The sequence below is a fragment of the Chrysochloris asiatica genome, unplaced genomic scaffold, assembly GCF_000296735.1.
Source record: "Chrysochloris asiatica unplaced genomic scaffold, ChrAsi1.0 scaffold00172, whole genome shotgun sequence".
Classification (NCBI taxonomy): domain Eukaryota; kingdom Metazoa; phylum Chordata; class Mammalia; order Afrosoricida; family Chrysochloridae; genus Chrysochloris; species Chrysochloris asiatica.
The window spans coordinates 285702-299083 of record NW_006408690.1 but is presented as its reverse complement, the minus strand read 5'-3'; the positions used below and the strand labels follow the sequence as shown (position 1 = coordinate 299083).

At 37.1% G+C, this 13382-nt stretch overlaps 1 protein-coding gene across 1 annotated transcript in view; it reads left to right on the top strand.

The window, feature by feature from the left end:
- Positions 1 to 268: 268 nt before the first annotated feature.
- Positions 269 to 13382, top strand: part of ARHGAP21 (Rho GTPase activating protein 21) — a 112163-nt gene continuing 99049 nt past the window's right edge. Inside the window, exons 1-2 of the mRNA XM_006871650.1 lie at positions 269 to 444; positions 6211 to 6235. The gene's annotated coding sequence lies outside the window, so the exon portion shown is untranslated. The remainder of the gene's footprint in view (positions 445 to 6210; positions 6236 to 13382) is intronic.

The following is a 13382-nucleotide window of genomic DNA, read 5'->3' as shown; positions in this document are numbered from 1 at the left end:
CTTTAGCCGTTATATTTCTAATGTCTAAATGATCTTTTCTTTAATTTTTCACAGAATCCTCTCCAGGGGAAAAAATGAGCCTTTGATTAATATGCCTGATATAGCAAAATACATGTAGCTCACACATCAGAAAATTGTTGGGTTTTTTTCTCCCTTTCATTAGATTCATATCTATAATTAGGTATTATATTCTTACATGGAATATTTTTCTAAATTAAGTATGTTGTATCATATAGTTAACTTTAAAATATGTTTTCATTTTAGGTATCAAAAAGTAAAGATGGAAAAGAGCAAAGTGAAACTGTATCACCATCCGAAGATGAAACATTCTCCTGGCCAGGTCCCAAAACAGTCCTGTTGAAAAGAACATCTCAAGGCTTTGGGTTTACATTAAGGCATTTTATTGTTTATCCTCCAGAGTCTGCTATTCAATTTTCCTATAAGGTAAGAGAAATAACTAAACTCACTTCTGTCTCCTGGTCCTCCAGTTATCTTCCTCTGTTGTGTATTATCTGCCTTAAAATAATTGTGTTATATTTGCGTTTTTACTATATTCTTTTTCTTTTCTTGGATACTTTTCTACTTTGTAGAACAACAAAAAAAATTTTCTTGTCTAGCATGTTCTACTGATTCTGAGATTTAAATATATTTTTCTAGGATCTCTAATGTCAGATTTTTGTTTTGCATATGTTTCTATTTTTCTACTATCTAGAAAGGTGGTGAGTTTTCTGGGCAGAGGAAGGAAATAGCTCATTCAAGTATTCTGATATTTGTAAATGTTATTGGGATTAAAACAGTGCTTAATGTTTAGATATTTCATATGAAGGAAAGCCAGAATTTAATAACACAGTTTCTCACTACAGTGAATGACACGGATATACTTCACTGCATAGAAACACAATCTAATGAGGATACGGGTGGAATTATTATAATGGTAGCTGACACGTTGAGCACTTACTCTGTTCTTTCCTCTACTTTAATTCACACAAAAATCCTTTCAAGCAGGTAGTGTTACCAGCCCTTGTCTCAGGTAGTATTATTATGAAAGCTGTGGAAACTGATCTAGGTCACGTGATAGATAGTGGTGGTTCTGTGATTTGAACTTGTTCAGCCTAAATGTGTGATGTTTAGCTGTTACACAGAAAACCTTGCCCAAGGCACTCAGCTTCTTTTGCTCTCCACTTTTCCACCCTAATTTGAGGGACCTGGACTAGAACCTATACCTGTTGCTTTCGTGTCACATAGTAATCCTCTAGGACTGAATAGGACTGCCCCCTAAAGTCCATTCTAATACTGTTATTAAGTGCTGTTGTGTCAGTTCTGACCCATAGTTGATCCATAGTTACTCTGAGGAGCAGCTGGTGAGTTTGAACTGCCAACCTTGTGGTTCAAACTGACCTTGCCATCTTGCAGTGCCACACCAAGACCCCTAAATATCCATAAATTTGTCTTTTAAAAAGTAGTGTCAAATTGTTTTGGAGGAAATACTTTTTAAATTACACCTTTGTTAATATAGCTTTCCAAAAAAAAAAAAATGTTTTATAGGGTAAGCTTCTCTTAGTACTATGGAATAAAAATGTGTCCGTTTGAAGTTTCCTAAAATGCCTATAAAACTGCTGAACTGAGCTCCCTAAGAATCAATTTGAAATTAAAAAGTTTAAAATAGCATTGCTTCTACATTAGGTTGTACATGAAAATGCTTGGTAGTGAGTTGCCTTGCTTTAATTTACGTATCAGGAGTAAATTATTTTGTTTCTAAGAAGAGCTTTGAATCATAATGTATAGATAGGTAGTAAAAATTTTTATAATTTTTACCAGAGTTAAAACTGTGTTATTATTAGAATGTATTTTCTAGAAATTTTTAGCAGCACAGTATATTTGTTGGAGTCCTGGTGTGGCGCTGTGGATTAATGCGCCAGACTCTAAAGCCATTTGAACTGCAAGGTTGGCAGTTTAAGCTCACCAGCTACTCCTTGGAAACCCTATACAGGGTGGATATGGGTCAGAATTGACTCGATGGCACTTAACAACATGTTGTTAACGGCCTGTAATCAGCAGAGTCACAAGAGCCTGGCTTTGTGTGCTCTGTGTCATTAGGTTAAGTCACCTTCCTCACAGGTCATTGTGATCATTATGTGATGTAGTCTGTGTAAAATATATAGCACAGGAATTAACATAGCGGTGGTACAGGTAATGCAGATATTCCTGCAACTAAGTTTCAGTTTGGGAAAGCTTTACATGTAAAATATATATTGAAATCTTTTCCTTTTCAATGATTTTTTTCCAATTCACGTCAAAAGAATTTAAAAAAATTAATATTACATAGTTATTATAAAAATGTGCAATTAGCCTAAGGAAGTCTTCATTATTAGTAAGTCACTTAGCTGACAGTTTGTTGTTGATATGTGCCGTGGAGTCAGTTCCGACTCATAGTGACCCTGTACAGGGTTTCCGAGGCTGTAAATCTTTACGGGAGCAGAAAGCGTCATCTTTCTCCTGCAGAACAGCTGGTAGTTTTGAACTGCTGACCTTAAGGTTCTCAGCCCGATTCATTACCACTACGCTACCAGAGAGCAGCCTTAGCAATCTCAAAAAAACAAAACAAAAAACTGGGGCAGCCAAAATAAAGGCAAAAAATTATTAAGTCAAATAATTATAATAATATGTTATTTTAGGCCTTCATTAAATGTCAGTTTTTCTTTCTACAATAATGTTGATTTTCATATTGTTGAGGCTCAGTGAACATTTGAATAAATGTATTTTATATATTAGTTTTGCTTCACAAATTTTCTAGTTAGAGGTAAACAACAAGCTAGCAAAACAGCCTGGTGAACCAAGTAGATAGGCAAACTTAAAAACTGAACACAAGAACTGAACTGTAGAGCAGTTTGAAGCCAGTTACTCTGGATCCTGTAATAATGCCTAGGGGCATCATTGTATTAAAGTATAGTGCACTAGGTGATCAGCTGGCACCTCTTTCCAGAACTCTAGGGTTATCTACCCAGCTGCCTACTTGGCAACTTGGATAGTTCTGTTGGACATCTCACTCTCTGTATGTCCAAAACTGAACTCTTGGCTATGTTCCCCCTAAATTGTCTCCACCCTTAGCTTCCCATCTCTGATCATGACAGTTCCATTCATCTCGTTCCTTAGGTCAAAACCTGGAGTCCTCCTCAAACCCTTTTCTTTCTCTCACATTTCACGCTCAACCTGTCAAGAAATTCTGTCTTCTTCCAAAACCATGCAGAATCTTCCCACCTTTTTCTTTTCCCACTGCTTTCGTTGCTTCTCCTCCCCATCCTTTTTTTGCCAGGATTCCTGTAGTTAGCTTCCTAACTGGTTTCCTTGACTCAACTCTTGCTTCCTCTAGGTCTGTGCTCAGCTCAGAAGCCATAAATCATGTCATGCCACTTAAAATCTTACACAAGGTCCTCATTTCACCCAGAATTCCAGGTCCTGTATGACTTACTTCCACCTCTCTTAACTATCTCCGGCTAATTTCCCTCTCTCTTCATTTGGCTTCAGCCACATTGGCTTCCTTGAGCATGTTGAGCATACTTTTGCTTTTGCATTGGCTGTTCCTTCAGACTAGTTTACTTCCTCCTGATAGCTTCATATCTACCTTCCTTACCTTCCTCAAGCCTTTTTTTTTTAAATGTTTTATTGTGAATTATGTGATAGTTTACATGGGAGAACATTAGTTTTACATTCATCCTATCATATATTGTTTCATTGCCATGGTTACAATCCCCTCCATGCATCATCAACCAACCAAAGGGTATACTTTGCAAGCCTGCCCTGTGGTCGTCAGCACACAGCTCCTCTCCCTCTCTGGGTCTAAAGTCCCCAGCTGCTCCATCTCTCCATGTCATCGTCTCTGCCTCCATCTCAGGCATCACTTCTTCTATGGGTAGGGTCCCAAGTTCCACTCTTCTCCCTTGATGGTCCCAGGTACCTCCACTCCTAGACTGAAAAGTTAATCACTCCCCTCGCTACAAAACATCTACCTTTATATTTCCAACCCTCACAAGCAGTCTTGATAACAATTATTCACTATTGTATCACAAGAGACCCATCTACATTTTGTTTCATCAGCCCCGCCTAGACAGATTGGGTACTACTCAGTGGAGATTCTACCTTCCTTCACGCCCTCTAAATCTAGGTTCCCTCTTGAAAGCTTGTAAGCCAGTCACTTCTTGCCTTTGTAGCCCCCCATTTTGGGTAGCCAATGTCCAAGATTGCCCATCCCTGTCTACTCTGTGTATGGAAGGGATGGGAATGATCCTTGCTGTTAGGATTTGTTCCCTTTTTTGAGCTACTGCATCCATAGGTGTAGGTCAAGTTCATCAAGTTGTATCAGCTTACTCTTTTTTTCTTCTGTCTTCTTCTAGTTGAGCTCTGATCATCCAGTCATTGAAGCCAGGGCAAGCGGGGGTATTATCTGCAAGTGTGGGTGTTCTTATGCATATGCCCTCTCTAATTATTAGCTGGATGCTTCATTCTCCACTCTAGCCCTCTGTGGCTGTGTCACTGACTCTGGGCCCAAGAGTTCCCAGCTTCCTAAAGTATTTAATTGGCAATTTCACAATGAGGCTACACTAGAGAACACCTCCCCTCCAAGTACTCCTAGTGCCTTTTCCCTGTGCCACTGTTTCTCGTTCCCATGGTGCTTATCTCCTTTTAATATGCTCATCTATTTTACTTATCTTATTGTGTTAATGCACTGGGCTGCAAGGTCGGTTTAAACCACAAGGTCAGAGGTTCAAGCTCACTAGCCAATCCTTAGAAACCCTATACAGATCACTATGAGTCAGAACTGACTCAACGACACTTAACAAAATAACAGCAACCTTCTCCACTAGGGACACCTGGTGTGGTGCTATAGGATAGCACTGAACTGCTAACCATAAGGTCAGTTGTTCAAACCCACCAGCTGCTCCTCGGAAACTCTGCAGGGTCACTGTGAATGGGAACTGACTGGATGGGGCTTGACAACAACTGCTCCACTGGACAGAAAGCTCCGTGAGAGCAGGAGGCTTTGTTTTGCTTATTGATGGATCGTAAGCAGCAGGCACACAGTATTTCATCAGTGAGTGAGTGACTGGGAATCAGTAAGAAATACAGTCAAAAACATACTCATTAGTGTTCAAGAATGTAGGGAACATGTAATTTTTCATAAGATGAATATAATTAATCAAATTTTGACATGTAAAGGGGTAAATGCCACTTGTGTAAAATTCATTTGTATAACATTCCATGTTACTTTGTATAAAATAAAGGAGATATTTAATATCAGAAAAAAAGATACATTTGCAAATGGTTTTGGGACATTTAGCTTACCATTTGTGAGAAGAAAAAAAATCAGTAAGACTCTTGCTTTGTTTCTTTTGATTTTAAAAAAACCCACACTTTTATTGTTAATTAGGTGAAGGTTTACAGAGCAAATCATCAGTTTTCCATTCAACAAATCACACACTTTGTTTCATCTCAATGATTGCAATCCCCTCCATGTAACATTATCTATCCCTCTGCTTCCCAGAGATTCTTGTTTCCATTCCTCCTTCTTTTCCAATCCATCCAAATTTTGCCCTTAGGTAAATGCTGATCTTTTGATCTTGAATGGCTGATAACTGTATGGTGTCACCCCCAACCCCCATATACCTGTTTATTGTTTGCCTGAAAATTGAGTTAAGGGGGTAAGTTTAGTTCTAGACCAGAAGGGTGACCAGGGCCATAGTTGAGGGGGGCTACCAGTCTCTACCTGGTCTTTTTTTTTTTTTAAGTTTTTATTGTGAATTGAGTGATAATTTACATGGGTGAACATCAACTTTACGTTCATCCTATCATATTTCATTTCATTGCAATGATTACAATCCCCTCCATGCATCAGTATTCAACAGCATTTGCTTCCATTCCCTCTGTGTGTTTTTTGGTACACTGAAGCATTCAAGAATATATAGCCATTCAAACATGACCAGTAATTAAATAAATGTAAAATTATGGAATACTGTTTTTGTCTATTAAAGCTCCAAAAATGTTTGAGAATTTTATCAACCTGTTGGGAGCAAGAGTGTAGTCAAAAGGCGTTATCAGTGAGAGTATAAATTTGCACATTTTAGAAGGGCAATTTAAATGGAATTGAGTCTTGCTGGATTTGATCTGACATTGTAAATATATATTCATATTTATGTATATATTTTTATTTTGTAGGATGAAGAGAATGGAAACAGAGGAGGTATGCTGAAAGTTTTAAAGTTTTCTTTAAATGTTTTCATATCCATCTTTGTTCTTTAAATAATATTAAATGATATAATATAATATAGTTTTTGAACTTCAGATATGGAACAGTTCTTAGGTGTAAGAGTCATAGATATTAAATATTTTATACCATATTGTATTGTTAAGTGCTGCTGAGTCAGTTCTGAATCATAGCGACCCTATATAGTGTTTCTGAAGAGCATTTATTGGTCTTGAACCACCAACTGTGCAGTTCAAATTGACCTTGCAGTCCAGTGCTTACCCTACAGTGCCACACCAAGACTCATTTTACACTATAGACTTCAAAGCTTACTGAATTCCATTGGCTCATTCTCTATATGAACATATAACCCTTTTATTCATTAATTATGTGCATCATGATTCTGAGGAAATCGTAAAATCAGAATCATGATTCTGAGATTTTAATTTTAATTAATAAGCTTTCTAAATTTAGAGATAAGAATGCTTTATATTTTATCACTAAGTTTAGTGATAAAGCTGTTGTGTGCTGTCGCATCATCTCATATCAATTCTATCTCATATAATAGAGTTGAGCTGTACCACAGAGCTTCCTAAGCTGGAATCTTTATGGGAGCACATTGCCAGATGTTTTCTCCCACAGAACCACTGGTAGATTTGAACCTCCAAGTTCAAATGGTTAAGCTGATCACTTAATCACTGCGCCACTAGAGTTCCTTTGGGGCTAGAGCTACTTCTTAATAACTCCTTTATATTTTTGTTTTGATTGTTAAACCAACTCTAATTGACATAATAATTATACTACACTGTACCCAGTTTTTAAAGTTTTTATTTCTAAATAATTTTAAACTTATACAGAACAGTGCAAAAGCAGTACAAACTTTTCATATAGCCTTCACTCAGCTTTCCCTGCAGTGAGAAATTTGCATAACTACTAGGGTAAGTAAAAAATGTATTGCTTCTAGGGTTGTATTTCATATATGCATGGGTTTATTCCAAACAACATGTGTTTAAACATGTAATCAGTGGATGGCTATGGAAAAGTTATCTCAGAAATACACTTTAGTCTCGTTGTTGTTGTTGTTAGGTGCCATCAAGCTGGTACCAGCCCAGAGCGACTTTATGCACAGCAGAACAAAACACTGCCCGATCCTGGGCCAACCTCACAACTGTTGCCACGCTTGATGGCCAATCCATCTCATTTTCTCTGACCCTCCACCCCTATCAAACATGATAAGTGATTGGTCCTTCCTGACAATATGTCCGAAGTATGAGAGACGAAGTTTGGCCATCTTGGCCTCCAAGGAGCATTCTAGCCACACTTCCTCCAAAATGAATCTATTGGTTATTAGCGTACCTTTAAAGAAAAGATGCCATGGGAAACAAAGATTTTGAGGTCAGGGCTAGTATCAGATTTTTAACAAAATTCAAGTGGACATTTTTCAAAATTATTGAAACTTTGCAATAAGTTTACGGACTGTGACCCCACATGAAGCAATAGTTTCTACATGGATCAAGTGTTTTAAGAAAGTGTTTCAAGAAAGGTCAGGAAGCCCTCAGAATTGAGGGAAGAGCATCAACCTCAATGAATAAAGAAACTGTATTTTAAGTTCAGAAGCTAGTGGAGGAAGACCATAGAATTAACATCGATGAGATAGCTGATGGGGTGCTGAAGTTGGGGTCTCACATGATCCCACATTCAATTTTAAGGCAACATTTTGGCCTGAACAGACTTTCAACTTGATATGTGCCAGAAGTGTTGCACAGGATCAGATAGCTCAAAGAGTTGCTCTTTCCAGTGCTAATGTATAGAGTTTTCTGGAATAAATTATAACTGAGGATGAATCTTGGATCAATCAATACAATCCATAGAGCAAGGACCAGTCAAAATAGTGGCTTCTGAGGGGATCTCCTGGACACAGTTAATCTCAAGGCAAAGAGGTCAGCTCTGAAGGTAGCTGATTGGGGTGGCTCCAAAGGGACAGTCTTGATAGATTTTCTCAAAGGTCACAGGGCGATCATGGAGGCTTATTAGGAAGAAGTCCGAAGAAAATTTAAAAATAATTTGGTGAAAAAAGGCCAGGAAAGTTGTACTCAGGAATTGTTACTACATCATAACCGTACACCTGCTCCTTCTTTGAGGGTAGCAAGCGTTGTCCTAGGAGAATTTCATTGGGAAACCCTACCCCATGCACCCTAATCTTGCTCCTTTAGACGTCTTTTTGTTCCAAACACTCCCAAGAAGTTTTCAAAGGACCAAGATTTCAGTCCCTCGAGGGTGTTAAAACTGTTGTTGGATAAGGTATAAACTGAGACATAGAAACACTGTCTTCAGAAAGTATATAGATCAAGATGGAGGTTATGCCAAGGAATGGTAGCTTCAGATATGGGTATTTTTTAAAGTAAGTGTTTTTATGACTATGTATCAATACTTATTGATTTATCCTCATATAGTATGGAGTCCTGGTGTGGTGCCATAAGATAAGCACTGGACTGCAAGGTCGGTTTGAACCACAGTGTCAGTGGTTAAAAATACCATATTTGTACCCATTTAAGTGTAGAGTTTGGTGAGTTTTGATAAGTGTGTTACCTGTGAAACTGCTATCCCAGTCAAGATATGATATCAAAAATAAGTTACTTGTGCCCATTTACAACCGGCATTCCACCAGTCCTAGCCAGTCAATCACTCATCTACTTTCTGTCTCTTCTAGAATTTCTTATGAGTGCTCTTTTGTGTCATTTGTTTGACATAATATTTTTTAGATTCACTCTATTATATGGGTAATCATACTGCTTTCTTCTTTTTTTTTTTTCCGAGTAGTTTTCATTTGCGTAAATATACCGTATTTGCTGTTGATAGACCTGTGTAATACCCATATCTTACCAATCAGATTTGAGGAGTGGTTTAAAATGAGAGGGAAATGATGTCTTTCAACATGATCAGAAGTAATTTTATGGTGTGGCCAGGAAGGTCCCTCGTGATTGTCACTGTTGAGTGAGATGAGCCAGTCCTATTAGCACCAGGGTTCAGGGTGACTTCCAAATGTCACTTGGCAGGAGCTGGAAACAGCTTTCATAGGGAAAGGAAATTTTACAGAGTCATCATCAACAATAGAAAAGAAGATAAGGGTCTTCCATCCTCTCACAAAATGGTATACGGAAGCCTGGGCAGTTGACTGGCAATGCAGTGTATGGAACCTCCTCTGATCCAGTAAAATATTGGAGGACATAGTTATAAACATGATCCAGATAATTGTATGTCTGCTATTGAAAAGCATGGCACTTCTGAGCCCAGAACCCTAAAGTGCATGAGACTATAAAAAAGTAGACCAAAACATTTGCAAGGGAACCCTGAAAGAGTTTAGCACGAGACTCTGAGCGGAACGATGAAGTGGGACTAAAGGGTGTGCTCTTCTGGAGTAAATTACAGTTTAGAAACCTATTTCGTTTGTTCATTTATACCTGACTCAAAGAAGGATTTTTGTCCAAATGAAGAAATACATGTATTACGGTTAGGTAAAGAAATAAAGTAAAACATGTTCATGGATAAAAACAACAACAACAAAAAAAAAACTCTAATATTGGGGAGAGTTAATACTTTCAAATCAAGCTGTCAAGTCGTACATCTTTATCAAATTTGTTTTTGAACTTTCTGGTAATTAAAGAAAAGAATGGAAATATAATTCGTTAAGATAATCATTATCCATAAGAAAACAACATTTATTTGGATTGAAGCCTGAGACAGAGTTCTCCTATGGGCTCTCAGAATGGAAAATAAAGAGTAATATGATAGATAATATCGTCAGTGCTCTTCCTTCTCCTGACTCTGTTTTAAAGGGCCCATCAATGTAAACTCACTTCAGAGACTCCCAAGGTCTACTTCACTTTCTAGCATTGCCTCTCACGGGATGATTTTCTCCTTGGAGGACAGAAGTCAATATCTAGATACATTTTGGTTGTTACAACTAGGAGGAGGGTACGTGCTGCAGGCTGGCATTTAGCTGGTAGAAGTTAAGAGTGCTGCTCAACATCCTGTAATGCACCAGACAGCCTGCACAACAAAGCATTATTTCACCACAAATTTCAGTGTGCTGTGGTTGCGAAACCTTTAAAGTGGTGGGTATCAAAATCATGTGGTTCAAGGTCCCTGGGAGTCTGGTGTGATTTAGTGATAGCATTCAGACCATTCAGAAGAGTGGATTTTCAAGACTTCACATCCAATGATGCCTATGATTAGTACTCCTTTTGACCGGACCTGAGTTATTGCTGTAGTTTGAGATTAGATTTTCTGGCAGCTTTACTAGAATTGAATGCTGTTGAATAAGGAATAATCCATAAGCAAGAAAAAGAGTACATTTTCAGAAAATATAGAGTTACTATAATAACACCTGGCAGATAAGATAGTTAAAAACAAAATGTCAACAGACTGTAAATGATTGCAATATAGAAAGTTAATATCCGAATTCTAACAGAAGATAAGCGAGATAATCAGAAACTTAAAATCAATAATTAAAATGACTAATAGGGAAATTGAAAAAACAAAACAAACATAAAACTAAGTCTTTAAAATGAGAGAAAAGTAAAAACGCAAGCACTTTATCTCCTGCAAAACTAGATTCATCAAAGTAAGATATTTATGAAGTCCAGGTGTTCTTTACTTTCTTATCAAGAAAAAAATATGAAACAGTATGAGAGTGCCTGAAGAAATTAGTTTATAATATACATGGGAGAATGGCTTGATAATTTTGTTTTGTTTGGAAATTATTAGAAATTATCATAATATTGAGGACTTAGTCTACCAGTTTATAATTCTATTTAATCCTCACTATGTATTTTATGAGGTAGGTGATAAGATTTCCATTTTGTAGGGGAGGAAACTCAATCTAAGGAGGAAGTAAAATAAATTGTCCAAGATCACACAGCTAGTAAGTGACAGAATTGGACTTTCAAATTGTCATTATTTGATGTTGTCAAGTCAGTTCCAACTCATGTTCAACAGAAGGAAACAAGTCTCAGCCCGATACCATCCTCATAGTCATTGCTTGTTTAAGTCCATTGTTATAGCCACTGTGTCAGCTCAGCTTGTTCAGAGTCTTCCTGTCTTTCGGTACCATCAATTTACCAAGCATTAGAGTTCTTGGTAAAGTTCTGGGTAAAGATGTTCTTCTCTAGCGCCATATTCCTCCTGAGCACATATCCAAAGTTCGTGGGAGGAAGTCTTGTAGCCCTCCATTCGAAAGAACATTATTACTCATTTCTTTAATTTTGTTTTAAACATTATTTTTCTTTTAAGAAATCATTTTACTTATATAGAGTCAAAAACTAATATAATAGGTAAATGTAGGATATATTTATTGTTATAATGCTAACCTTTTAAACCTTGCTTTGAGAAAGCTCAAAATAAGGAAATTGATTATAGACAGTTCATATATGGAGCATGTAAGAGCAAGCAGCTTGTAGCAATTTCAAGTTTAGGGCACCTACACTGCTTGTCACTCAGCTCTAGCAATGGGCCTCGAATGTTTCATGAGGTTAAGGAGTTACTAGTCCTCCTGCCTTGATTTAGACTTTGCCCCACCAAGACTGGGTTGCTCTTGTCATCCTAGTTGGTAATTGGGATTGTAGGAAGAAGATAGAGAGCTATTTATCTTAAATATGTTGTTGCCAACATAATATTTCATGGCAACCCTCCGTTTCAGAGTATAACTGCTCTGTAAGGTTTTCAAGGTCGTGACCCTTTCAGAAACAGAAAGCCAGACTTGTCTTCTGACGCACCTCTAGGTAGGTTTAAGCCTACAACCTTTTAGCTAGTAGTTGTGCACAAACTATTGTAACTTAAGTATAGCTTTCATAATATCATTTTCATTGGTCAGCCATTAGGACATATTCTCTGATAAAGTGAATAAAGTGATAAAAAAAAATAACCTCTTCTGATAAAGTTATTTCCTCACAGGTTTTGAGAATACAACCTACTAAGAGACAGACTACATAGAACATATATTGTTAATTTAACTGAAGGTTACAGGTTTTATTTTATAGACTGACTTATTTTCATTTTAAAATTTATTTTCAAGCTATTTGAGATTATGAAATTCTTTTAGGTAAATATAGTGAAATAGAATTCTGACCTCCAGATTAAAATCAAGAGTCAAGCTTGGAATCATTGGAGGGGAAATAACTGCCAGAATTGTGTTCAAGCTCCACAGAGATTCTATTATAATGCCAAAATTCTTGAAACAGTTGAAAGGTTTTGTTTTGGTGTTCTTTCCTTTTAACAATTTAGTGGTATCTATTTGCCATTGAATTTTCTGATGATTTCTTATTTGACTTTTCCATTCTACTGTGCTTCTTGGGTCCTGGTGTGGTGCTGTAGGGTAAGCAATGGACTGCTAAACACAAGATCAGAGGCTCCAAATCTTTGGAAAACCTATATAGGGCCTCTGTGAGTCAGAGCTAACTTGATGGACTTAACAACAACATATTCTCTTATGTTTTAAAAATAATTTTTCCTTTTGGGTTTGTTTTCTGTACTTTGCTGCATGTATATATTATATGGGTCCTGGTGTGATGCTGTAAGATAAGCACTGGGCTGCTAACTTCAAGGTCAGTGGTTCATACACACTAGTCACTCCTCCGGAAAAAGTTAAGGCTAAATAGAAAATGTATTTTGGTGATGATAATTGTTTGTAGACAGTTGATATCCTGCTGAAGTTCTGTAATACTCACAAATAATTAAAATAAGAATAATTTAGGGCAGTAATTACTATCATGGGAGCATCGTGGCTCCATACGATAATCACTGGCTTGTGAACTACAAGATCCACGATTCGAGCCCACCAGCCACTCTGTGGAAGAAAAATGAGGCTTTCTGCGCCCAAGAAGATTTAAAAGGCCTCGGAAATTCTATACAGGGTCACTATGAGACAGAACCAACTCAACAGTCCTTAACAACAGCAACAGTTACTATCATTGCGTTCCTATTTAATGAGTAAAAATTTGATATTTTACTTGTTGGAACTTTTTCATTGTTCTAAAATGTATATGCATTTTGTTAAAGTTTTAAAATAATTGTTGTATTTATATATAAAAGTTATATCTAGGCATGTTATAATAGTAAAATAAAACAAAAAGAAGTCATCAGGAAT